The sequence below is a fragment of the Crinia signifera genome, chromosome 6 (genome assembly GCF_055691185.1).
Source record: "Crinia signifera chromosome 6, ASM5569118v1, whole genome shotgun sequence".
Classification (NCBI taxonomy): domain Eukaryota; kingdom Metazoa; phylum Chordata; class Amphibia; order Anura; family Myobatrachidae; genus Crinia; species Crinia signifera.
Window position 1 is genome coordinate 248,319,359 of NC_139222.1, and position 12,515 is coordinate 248,331,873.

The following is a 12,515-nucleotide window of genomic DNA, read 5'->3' on the forward strand; positions in this document are numbered from 1 at the left end:
TGCATAATAAACCTGGTTGTATTTTTACCTCTGACTACTCATTGGCTCTGGGTGCACTGTCGCGCAGTTCATGCGCAGGGGTCCTCTCCAACCTCCCCGGTTCAGGTACCGGTCCAGGTCCCCACCAGAGGTCTCAGTCTTGTCGACTGAGTCCCCTGGTGTGACAGTAAGCACTAGCCAAATGGATCCAGCCGCAAACCAAGCTTCTCCACCCAGCCCTGTACAGCAACTGGCTGTTCGCTTGGATCAGCAAGAGGCTGCGCAGAGCCAAGTGATTCATTGCCTGCAAGATCTGTCTTCCCGGCTGGATAAGTTACAGACCACTCTCAGTGGCCCTGAGCCTGTCAGAGAACTTCCAAGTCCCGTTCATCCTCCTGTAATGGCTGCTGCACCTCGCCTTCATCTGTCTGTCCCCACCAAGTATGATGGGAACCCCAAGACCTGTCGAGGCTTTCTCAATCAGTGTGAGATTCACTTCGAGCTGCAACCCAGCAACTTCCCTACTGAAAGGGTCAAGATCGCCTACATCATCTCCCTCCTGTGTGGAGCGGCACTAGAGTGGGCATCTCCCTTATGGGAAAGATCTGATGCCATCCTGTCCAACTACAAGGACTTCGTGTCAACATTTCGGCGTATCTTCGATGAGCCTGGGCGATCAGCATCTGCCTCCACTGAACTCCTCCGTCTCAGACAGGGATCCCGTTCCGTCGGGCAATATCTGGTCCAGTTCCAGATTCTGGCGTCTGAACTCTCCTGGTGTGATGGGGCCTTATACGCAGCTTTCTGGCATGGCCTATCCGATCGTATCAAGGATGAACTTGCTACAAGAGACTTACCCTCAGGTCTAAGTGACCTTATTTCATTGTGTGTTAAAGTAGACCTACGCTTCCGAGAAAGGGCTATAGAACGTCACAAGAGCGCTCCAGTTAAAGTGCCAACTCCTCCGCCTTCTTTACCCACTGCTCCTGCGGTCCATTCCAAAGAAGAACCAATGGAGATAAACCGCTTCCGTTTGTCTCCAGGAGAACGTCGACGTCGACGGTTGGCACAGCTCTGCCTGTATTGTGCCGATCCTGCACATCAAATTTCTGCATGCCCAAAGCGTCAGGAAAACTCCTCCTCCTAGCCCGTCAAGGAGAGGGTAGGCTAGGAGTAATTAAGTCCTCTCCATCAGCAACCGATTGTGTCCTTCCAGTTTCCCTACAAGTTGGTCAGCATTTCAAGACTGTCTCCGCGCTTCTTGATTCCGGTGCCGCTGGCAACTTTGTTACTGCAGAACTGGTCCGCAAGTGGGGGTTGCCCACTGAAAGTCTTTCCAAGACTGTCTTCCTTACTGCTGTGGATGGCAGTAGGATTCCTGATGCGACAGTCTCCCGCAGAACTTTGCCACTTACAGTGAAAGTGGGAGTCCTGCACACTGAACTCTTGTCCTTCCTGGTTTTACCCCGAGCCACTCATGCTCTGGTTCTGGGTTTACCCTGGCTCCGTCTTCACAATCCCCGTCTTGATTGGAAGACATCCGAAATCCTTTCCTGGGATCCTTCCTGCTCTGGTACCTGTCTCCAAAAGGTACTTCCAGCTCGTCATTCTTCAGCCGATGCAGCAGACCTTCCGCCTCTTCCCTACCAAGAGTACTCAGATGTATTCAGTAAGTCTGGCGCTGATGTCCTACCTCCTCACAGACCGTGGGATTGCCCTATTGAACTCATCCCAGGCAAAGAACCACCCAGAGGTAGAACCTATCCTCTCTCTATTCCAGAGACTCAAGCCATGACCAGTTACATCAAGGAAAATCTGGCAAAGGGATTCATCCGTCCTTCGACTTCTCCTGCTGGCGCAGGATTCTTCTTCGTCAAAAAGAAGGATGGAGGCCTACGTCCCTGCATTGATTATCGCGGCCTCAATGACATTACAGTAAAGAACCGATATCCGTTGCCTCTCATCACCGAGCTGTTTGACCGTGTCAGCGGTGCAACCATCTTTACAAAACTCGATCTGAGAGGTGCATACAATCTCATCCGCATACGAGAGGGCGACGAGTGGAAGACGGCGTTTAATACCAGAGACGGCCACTATGAGTACCTCGTCATGCCCTTTGGGCTCAGCAATGCCCCAGCCGTGTTCCAGCACTATGTCAATGAGATCTTTCGGGACATTCTTTACAGTCATGTAGTGGTATATCTCGATGACATTTTAATCTACGCCAATAACATCACAGAACATCGTTATTGGGTCAAAGAGGTTCTGTCCCGGCTGCGAGCTAATCATCTCTACTGTAAACTGGAGAAGTGTGTCTTCGAGGTGAAGTCTATACCCTTCCTAGGGTACATTGTCTCCGGTTCCGGTCTTCAAATGGATCCAGGAAAACTGCAGGCCATCCAAGATTGGCCAATTCCCTCTTCGCTGAAAGGTATTCAACGTTTCCTGGGTTTTGCCAATTATTACAGAAAATTCATTCGTAACTTCTCTTCTATTGTGGCTCCCATCACTGCCTTGACAAAAAAGGGGTCTAATCCAGCGAAGTGGCCGGCAGAAGCCATCGAAGCCTTCCATCTGTTGAAACAGAGGTTCACTTCCGCTCCTGTCTTAAGACAACCTGATACCACCTTGCCCTTTATTCTCGAGGTTGATGCCTCCTCCGTGGGTGTTGGGGCAGTCCTCTCGCAGAAAGCGCCCGATGGTCGTCTTCATCCCTGTGGGTTCTACTCCCGTAAGTTCCTGCCTGCAGAGCGTAACTATGCCATCGGTGACCAAGAGCTTCTCGCCATCAAGTTGGCATTAGAAGAGTGGAGATATCTTCTAGAGGGCGCTGTTCATGAGATCACAATTATCACAGACCACAAGAATCTTCTGTATCTCAAGTCTGCTCAATGTTTAAATCCCCGTCAAGCCAGATGGACACTTTTCTTTTCCAGGTTCCGTTTCAAGCTGTCGTTCTGTCCAGGGACACAAAACCGAAAAGCTGATGCCCTTTCCCGCTCATGGGAGCAAGAAAGTGAGTCTAAGTCCACACATCAACACTTTATTATTGATCCAGTGGCATTCTCCGCAACGAGAGTTTCTAATCTCACGCCCCCTACAGGGAAAAGATATGTAAAGCCAGCTCTAAGAAAGAAGTTGCTCTGTTGGGCGCATTCTTCAAAATTCGCTGGCCATGCAGGCATTCAGAAAACTTACGAGTTTATCACCAGGTCCTACTGGTGGCCGTCCCTCAAACAGGATGTACAGGACTTTGTTTCCTCTTGTGCTAAATGTGCTCAGCACAAGACCAGTCGTCAGTCTCCTCCTGGGCAATTGATGCCACTGTCAGTGCCACATCGTCCTTGGACGCATATTTCTATGGACTTTGTAACTGATCTTCCAGAGTCTGACAAGTTCACCACCATCTGGGTGATTGTTGATCGGTTCACCAAGATGGCTCACTTCGTTCCCCTCACCGGTCTTCCGTCAGCTTCCAAGCTGTCCCAGCTCTTCATCAAAGAGATATTCAAGCTTCATGGACTGCCTCTCGAAATCATCTCCGATAGAGGAGTCCAATTCGTAGCCAAGTTCTGGCGAAGCCTGTGCTCCCTGCTTCAAATCAAGCTAAAGTTTTCCACAGCCTACCACCCTCAAACCAATGGCCAAACGGAGAGGGTGAATCAGGACCTTGAAGCATTTCTCCGCACATATGTCTCTTCTTCCCAAGATGACTGGGCTCAACTCCTTCCATGGGCAGAGTTCTGCCATAATAACCAATATCATTCTTCATCTAATGTCACTCCATTCCTTGCCAACTATGGGTTTCATCCTCGAGTTCCTGACTTCACTCTGCAACCTGTGTCCTCTGTTCCAGCGGTCGACACGACCATCCGGCAATTCGTCAAATCCTGGAAGCTTATTCGTTCTTCACTCCTGAAGGCTTCAAGCAGGTACAAAAAATTTGCCGACAGGAAACGCAGAGCTGTGCCAGCCCTCCGTCCCGGAGATCGTGTCTGGTTGTCAACCAAGAATCTTCGATTGAGAGTGCCATCGATGAAGTTCGCTCCCCGATATATTGGTCCTTTCCCAGTTGAGCGAGTCGTCAATCCAGTAGCTTACAAGCTCAAGTTGCCGCCCTATTTGAAAGTGCCAGCTACATTCCACATTTCGCTGCTCAAGCCGCTGGTCTTGAATCGCTTTCATTCCAAGCTCCCCAAGGCTCCTAAGGTTTGCACCCAGCGTGGAACAGAATATGAGGTCAGTAAGATCTTGGACTCTCGCATCCGATATGGTCGTCTGCAATATCTGATCGACTGGAAGGGCTACGGCCCCGAAGAACGATCATGGACCAATGCCATCGATGTCCATGCTCCCAGACTCATCCGGGCGTTCCACTCCAAGTTTCCCCGCAAGCCTAAAAGGTGTCCTGGGGCCACCCTTAAAGGGGGGGGTGCTGTCACGATCCGAGCTGTCAGACAGACTTTCTTACCGGCTAAGTGCCTTCGCAGGTTCAGCTTGCGGTCCAGACGTCACCTCTGCCGGCGTCCTGTCTGCCGTGCGCCATCATCGCTGCCATCCTCCAGTCTGCTCAGCGCTGCTGAGTCCGCGGCTGCGCGGTGCACCGCTCTCCTTGTCCCCAGTGACAGTATCCAATGCACGCCAATCCACCTGTCCGCCGCCATTGCTCCCAGTATCCAGCATGGTGTGCGCAAACATACTTTCCCGCCATAGCCTGACATGGGGGCTGCCATGTTTTCCCAGTCACATGTCATTCCCATCCAATCCTGTGTGATCTGATCTCCCAGTCATACCTGCCCGGCCAATCCTGGCCACCCAGTGGGTATAAGTATGCTGGGAGCTCTCAGATCAATGCTAGTGCTTCAGTTGTCTCCTGTATATGGTCAGCTGTCCTTGTCTCCGTGCAAGTGTACTTCTCCGCTGGTGTTGTCTCCCATTCTGCAGAGCGTTCCAGGTTATTCCATCTCCTGTCGACATCCAGGTTATTCCATCACCTGTGAGCCTGCCTCGTCAGCCCAGCGGTCCAGCCTAGCTCCAGGACTCTGGTCCTCCGATGCTCCTGCATCATCCATCTCCGATGTTCTACCATCGATAGTCCGATACTCCGGACCCACAGTCAAGCTTCCGTCCGTCATTCCGGACCCACAGTCAAGCTCCTACCTTCCGTCCGTTATTCCGGACCCACAGTCTTCATCTCCGATATCCATCCGATGTTCCACCATCGATTCCACAATTCATCATCCCTGTAAAGTATTGCAATCTGCATGAACTGTTATTACTCCTGCATACTTTACTGTCTGTACCATTACAACCTTCTGCATAATAAACCTGGTTGTATTTTTACCTCTGACTACTCATTGGCTCTGGGTGCACTGTCGCGCAGTTCATGCGCAGGGGTCCTCTCCAACCTCCCCGGTTCAGGTACCGGTCCAGGTCCCCACCAGAGGTCTCAGTCTTGTCGACTGAGTCCCCTGGTGTGACAGACAGGATGCGCGCCTTTGTAGCTTGACATTAAGTGGCTGGCGCACCACTATAGATGTTCAAAATGTCTGATAGAGCCTGAAAGCTGGAAAGCGTTCCTCCTATTGGAATTATTGCATTAATTTTAGAATTCTAAAATTCATATTAAAATTCTAAAAGTTGTATTGCTTATTCGTATGTTGACAGATATTTTGTGGGAAGGTTTTTGCTGTTAGTTTTCTCCCTAATTAGTGATTAAAGACATCAGGCAATAAAATGATGGTATTATGTATTCTATGATCATGTGGCTACTGGGAATTCTATCTGTCTCTGAGTACTGTTTAGTTATAAATATGATTTCATGTGACACTGTGCAGTGTGTGTTAGTTATAGTGACTTTTAGAGAAATTAGCTTATTGTTAAAGGAAATCAGTAATTGAACTGCAGGCACTGCCTCACCATTCTTTACTTGGACGTTACCAGGAAAAGGAAATACAATTTGTTACTTAGGAGGACACAATGGTTTGTAACATTCTCAAAACTAGACAGGGGACTAGGGGGGAGATTCTCTTAGCGAAAAATGCGGTAAAAACCCCGTTATCAGGGTTTTTACCGCATTTTGGGATGCTGTAAGCATCCCCCGCCGGGTTACCTGCTATAGGCTTCTAACGCATCCCCCCGCCGCCCCGCAACGACCCCCCGCCGCCCCGCACAGACCCCCGCCGCCCCGCACCCCCCCCCTCCACTCTCACCTGTGACCTCCTCCCTGCACTGATCCTCTTCCGGGTGCAGGGAGGAGGAGAGCCCGGCGCATCAGCAGCAGTGCCGGGTGTGGGAGGGAGGGGGGAGCCGCCGGGACCTGCTGGGACCCGGCGACTCTCACCGCAAAGGACAGCTCTTAACGCAAGAGCTGTCCTTTGCTATAATTATCGCATATGTTAGAACATATGCGATAATTATAAATGCGATGGGCAGCGAAGGGGGGCGGAGATTCTTAGAGAATCTCCCCCTAGGTAAGTATAAAAAAAATCGGAAAAAATCCCTTATCCAAAATGCTTGTGGTCCCGAGCATTTCGGATAAGGGATACTCAACCTGTGTATCTCTTATATAATATCCCAGATCTGTCACTCTGTGAGTGTGTGTATAACGCTGGGCGGAGTCAGAGTGCGCTGATAGGCTATGACACTGACTCTGCCACCACACAGTCACAGAGTGACACATCTGCCCTATCTGCAAAGACACCAGGACCACACAATGGCGGCGACCAGCCCACTGGCAGGCACACAATGCCATCTCTCCTACCCGGACCAGGAGCCGGATGCCGTCACAACTCGGGGAACCTGCCCACAGCATCACGCCAACACACAATCCTGCCTCCCTCTGTTTGCAACCACGCCCGGCACGCAGCAACTGGCCGAACGTCCTCCGCCTGTCCCCAGCTGGGCGCAGCCCCAGCACACCATGCCAGCTGCTGCCACTCCCCCGGTTCAGCTTATGTCCCACTCCCCGACAAGAAAACACGGCCACCCGCTGTGTGCCACAATGAAAGTCAGGATTGCCTGTCCGACCCCTCTCTCGGTCACACAGCGTCGCCGGGCTGACCGCCGCATGACCGTGTGGGGGGCCGGGTGCACACAGGAGCGGCGTCACCGCTGGCAATGAGCTGCGTCTGCCCACCCCACACACCATCATCAGTGTCCCTGCACCTCCACACATCCTGGCAGCTCGCCAGCGTCCCACCGTAACAGCATGCCCCCCAGTCTCCCCAGTGTCCACCATACATGTACACCTGTATACCAAAAATGTGCACACTCTATACACCCCCCGGGTCTACAGTGTGTCTATACACACCCATCCATTCCTTCAGTATCTGTCTCACACATACAGCGTGCACCTTCCATTCTCATGTCTCTGCCATATACAGTCCATACCTACCATAGCCCACAGCATGTACACACCTGCCATGTGCCAAGGATGCCCCCCCCCACGCACACAGCTGTGCCATCCCTGCATCATAATTTTTCTCTCCCGTACCCGTAATCAAGGAGTACGGGAGAGAAAAAAGGCTAGCGCTCATGATTACCGCAGTGGTGAAATTGGTGCAAATACCCATATATAATGGGCCTATACTCTTACATTATTTTTGGAGCACCAGCTTCAGTGGGGGAGGGGGGGATTGAGGCCTGTATTTATATTTGATGAATATTTGTGAAGTGTTTTAGTTGTATAACTTTGCTTAATGCTGACTGACAGTCTATCACACCTGTATCCATGCCGTACATCACGTATAAATATCACTCTGCCCCTTCTCAGAGGCGTATGTGCCCTGTGACGGCACACAAGCGTCTCATTTCCCCACACACATACTTGCACGGTGTCCTCAGCTCAGAACGCGGCAGCTGGTTTCATTTTTGGACTTAAACACTTTAAAAAAAAAAATGTGTATATGAAAAGACACCAAATTTCCACATTAAAGCACAGGCCACATACACACAGCAGATGCAATTATACTGAACCATGAGAACTCATGGAAATGCAGCCCATTTATTCACTACGGACCCGCCTCATGGTGTGTGAAACGACGAGTTGTCTTATTAGTTGCTAATAAAGTGATAAAATATGCTTTTATTGCTTAATTTTATTTTATATATGATATATTAGTTCATCCCACAAATTAGACACTAGAAAGAGGATGGGGGATTGGCATGAGGGCCTGTAAGGAAAACAGATGTTGTCATAGTATTTTCCATGTATGTTGTATGCCAGGGAGCGCCTCTCGGTTTTACATGTAATGCTGAATTCATTAGCAACTTAGCCAGCATGAAGTAGACCCATTACTTAATTAGGACATAAAGGAAGAGATGTATCAAACCTTATAAAGAGGGCAATTACAGACGTTTCCCATAGCAACCAATACGCTTCTTGATATAATTTATCAAATATATTCTATGATTATTATAATTATTATTATTTCTATCAGCATCAGCAGCAGCATCCTATTATCATCATACTTTATATGGTGCCACAAGGGGTCTGCAGCGCCTAACAAAGCACATAAATAAGCAACAAAAAAGCTTAAAGGCAATGTAGGAGAAGCACATAGTGTATAAACAATGCTGCATCAGCGGACATGACACTGAAATAAGCATCAGGGTAGCTAAGTGCCGATGTAGGGAGTATGTCAGTGGTTCCCAAACTTTCTTGACCAGCACACCCTAGAATATCAGCATTTGTTCAAGGCACCCCTAGACAAACAGTTTCTTATGGATACATTTTAAAAAATAAAAAATAAATTGTGCTTAAATGTCACTCTCATGTTCAGTTATGTGGTGGGGAACACAGCTGTGGTTCTAATAGTCCATACATGTTATGATTGGCAGCCACCAGCACTGGTTTGGCCTATTACTTTGAGCCAAAGGGAAACTCAACCCGAGGCACCATTGCAAGCATCCCGTTGGCACCCCAGGGTGCCTAGGCACAGAGTTTAGGAACCAATGTAGTATGCAGTAGAAAATAAACGAAGTAAAGGTGCTTACACACTGAGAGTTTTGCCCATCACCTATGTTATGTTATTGTTATTACATTTTATTGATAACACGCCATAAGTGTTTCACAGCGGCATACAATGGAATAGTACAGGGAGGCAGAACTTTACATTACATTAAATAAATAACAAAAAATAAGTACAGGTAACAAAGAGCAGCACAATACAATGTACAATACAGCTTAGATGTATGCAGCGAGGGAGTAATCCGCATACTACTCTGGGCTGGCGGCCATAGGCAGGAGATGAGCATTTACCAGCAGAAGAGTATGCGGGCAAAGATGGTCACTGAGTAGGGGAGAGCAGTAAGTGAATTGTGAGGAGAGGAGGGTTATAAGAGGGAAGAGGGCCCTGCTCGGAGGAGCTTACATTCTAGTGGGAAAGGGAGACAGACAGATAACATGAGGTGCAAGCTAGCGGGAGGTGGCCTGATGGCAGGATGTACTGTAAGCAAAGCAGAGATGGTTAAGGCATAAGGCAGGGGGTTGGAGGAGCAACCTCGGGACTATGCAGGAGAAGGGTTATGCAGGACTAGGTTATGCAGCAGATAAATCACTCAGTGCATACACACTTAGCGATTTTCACCCAGCCCAGCGATAGGAGACTCGGGAGCGTGCATCAGCGCTAACCGCTTATCGCCCACCCATACACACTAGGTGATTTTTAGCTCAATGTAGCTCTGCCTAATGTACATGGGCCGTAAGAGAAGGAAAAGCACATCAGGGGAGGGGAAGCTAGACAAGGGTGACACAGATGGGGTAGACAGTGAGGGTTAGGATGAGAGTTGGCTGGGTTTGGTGTCTTGAGAGCCCTTTTGCAGATTTGTAGAGACAGGAGAGTCTGATGGGGAGAGGGAGAGAATTCCAGAGATAGGGGGCAGCACAGGCAAAATCTAACAGGAAAGAGAGGGAGGAGGTAACCAGTCAGCAGGGGAGGTGACACGCATTAGTGGAGTGAAGATGACGGGCAGATCTGTAAAGGATGATATCTTCAGAGCTGTAAATGGGAGATTATTAGTTGTTGTGGGCAACTTCTTCATCTTTTTCTTTAGGAGGTTTGATTATATCTCCCCAAAATCCAGTTAGCAACATACTGTATCACTCACTCATTCAAGTTTTATAATGCTTTTGCTACCACTACCGGCACCACTACTATAACTACTACAATTACCACTACTACTAACAATACTGCCACAACTACTACTACTGCAACCACTACTACTACTAGTACTACCAATACTACTACCACTTACTACTACTACTACCACTACTACTACCACCACTACTACTGCCACCACCACTACTGCCACCACTACTACTACTACTAGTACTACTTCCACCACCACCACTACTACTACCACCACTACTACTGCCGCCACCACCACCACTACTGCCACCACTACTAGTACTACTACCACCACCACCACTACTACCAGCACTACTACTGCCACCACCACTACTGCCACCACTACTACTACTAGTACTACTACCACCACCACCACCCCTACTACTACCACCACTACTACTACCACCACCACCACTACTGCCACCACTACTACCACCACCACCACTACTACCAGCACTACTACTGCCACCACCACTACTGCCACCACTACTACTACTAGTACTACTACCACCACCACCACCCCTACTACTACCACCACTACTACTACCACCACCACTACTGCCACCACTACTAGTACTACTACCACCACCACCACCACTACTACCAGCACTACTACTGCCACCACCACTACTGCCACCACTACTACTACTAGTACTACTACCACCACCACCACCCCTACTACTACCACCACTACTACTGCCACCACCACTACTGCCACCACCACTACTACTACTAGTACTACCAATGCTACTACCACTTACTACTACTAGTACTACTACCACCACCACTACTAATACCACTACTACTGCTACTACTAATAGTACTACCACCACTACTACTACAGCCACCACCACTACTACCACCACCACTACCATTAATACTACTATTACCACCACTACTAATACCACCACCACCTACTACTACAACTATTACCACTACTACTGCCCCCTACTACTGCTACCACTACTATTACTACTACTACTACCACTACTACTACTACTAAAGTAATTTAGGTTTAAAAAAAGTCGTCAGTCCATCGAGTTCAACCTATTTAACTAGACTAAGGGGGTGTATTCAATGCCCTATGGCGAGCTGTGATGGCGAGCAGCACCGATAGCTCGCCGGTCAGTATTCAACTTACTCCCCTGTACTTGCTATTTATTTGTTTTTTTTCCAGCAAGGTGGAAACGGTAAGTGCGCCCATCAAAATAGCCAGGGTCCCCGCTAAATGCAGTGGGATTGCTGCATTAGTGGCGAACCTCGCCGTTCGGGAGAATCCTCGCCATCCTCTGATGGCGAGGATTCCCCCAGATCATTGAATAGAGTGAGTGGCTGGGGAGGGGGTTAAATGGTGAGGATGGCCTGTTTTCGGTGATCCTCATCAAAAAGAAGCCACCCTCACTGCAGAAACGCCCTCACTTGCGGCATTGAATACCGCCATAACTATATGATTCCCTACTACTACCACCCCTATTACTACTACTACTACTTCTACTAATTAATTAAGCTAAAACTCTGTTAATGCCACACCTCACTGTTTGACAATGATCCCCAATCCTCACATCCTTGCACCTTGTGCTGCAGCGCAAAGTTTATGGTAATTATCATTGTTGCACACACAGGTTGCCACATAACTGCTCTGACATTTGAATTGGCCGCTGTAAAGCAGCGTTACATCGTGTCAATAGAAAGTGTGTTGTAAACAGTCAATGGCAATTGTGTACTGTACAGAGCAGCTCTATAAACCACAATCATAACATGCAATAAGTAAAATAGCTAAATCCTTTGTTCTATAGTTAAAACAGTGGATTGCCATACTAGAAATATCAGGAGGAAAGTACAATAACCGGCATACTTCCATGGCAGGGATGACTGGATGGCATACAGGACCTGGAGCTGGGGTTATTAATTAAACAATGCCGAAAGATATTCATATATCAGCCAGACTAGTTACGGTCATTATAATAAATATATACTGAGCATGTGGAGTGTACATATTGCAGAATGTATGTATTGGGGGACTGCATTGAATATATATATATATATATATATATATATATATATATATATATATATATATATATATATATATGGAAAATCCTCTTAGACAGAATCTGGCGCTGTGACTTACAGTACTTCTGCTGCGTGAAGTAAACAGTGTGCAGACCTCCTCCTTCTCTCTCTCTCTCTCTCTCCTTTCCCCCCTCCTTCTGGCTTTTCCCTCCCTCCCTCCCTCCTTACTCAACTTTACTCATGTGTTTCTGTTTAAGAACTCCAGTGCAAATGAATATGATTGGCGTCCACAGTCCCCTCTTGACTTCCAGCTGGAGTCATAAGAGAAAGCGCTTTTCCTTGCGCTGCAGAGCTGTTTACTTTCCTTATTAGTTTACATGGGGTCTAAGCCGC

General features: G+C 48.4%; 1 protein-coding gene across 8 annotated transcripts in view; it reads left to right on the top strand.

The window, feature by feature from the left end:
• SH3PXD2A (SH3 and PX domains 2A) overlaps window positions 1-12,515 on the top strand; it is a 296,381-nt gene that overhangs the window by 200,099 nt on the left and 83,767 nt on the right. The window lies entirely within an intron of this gene.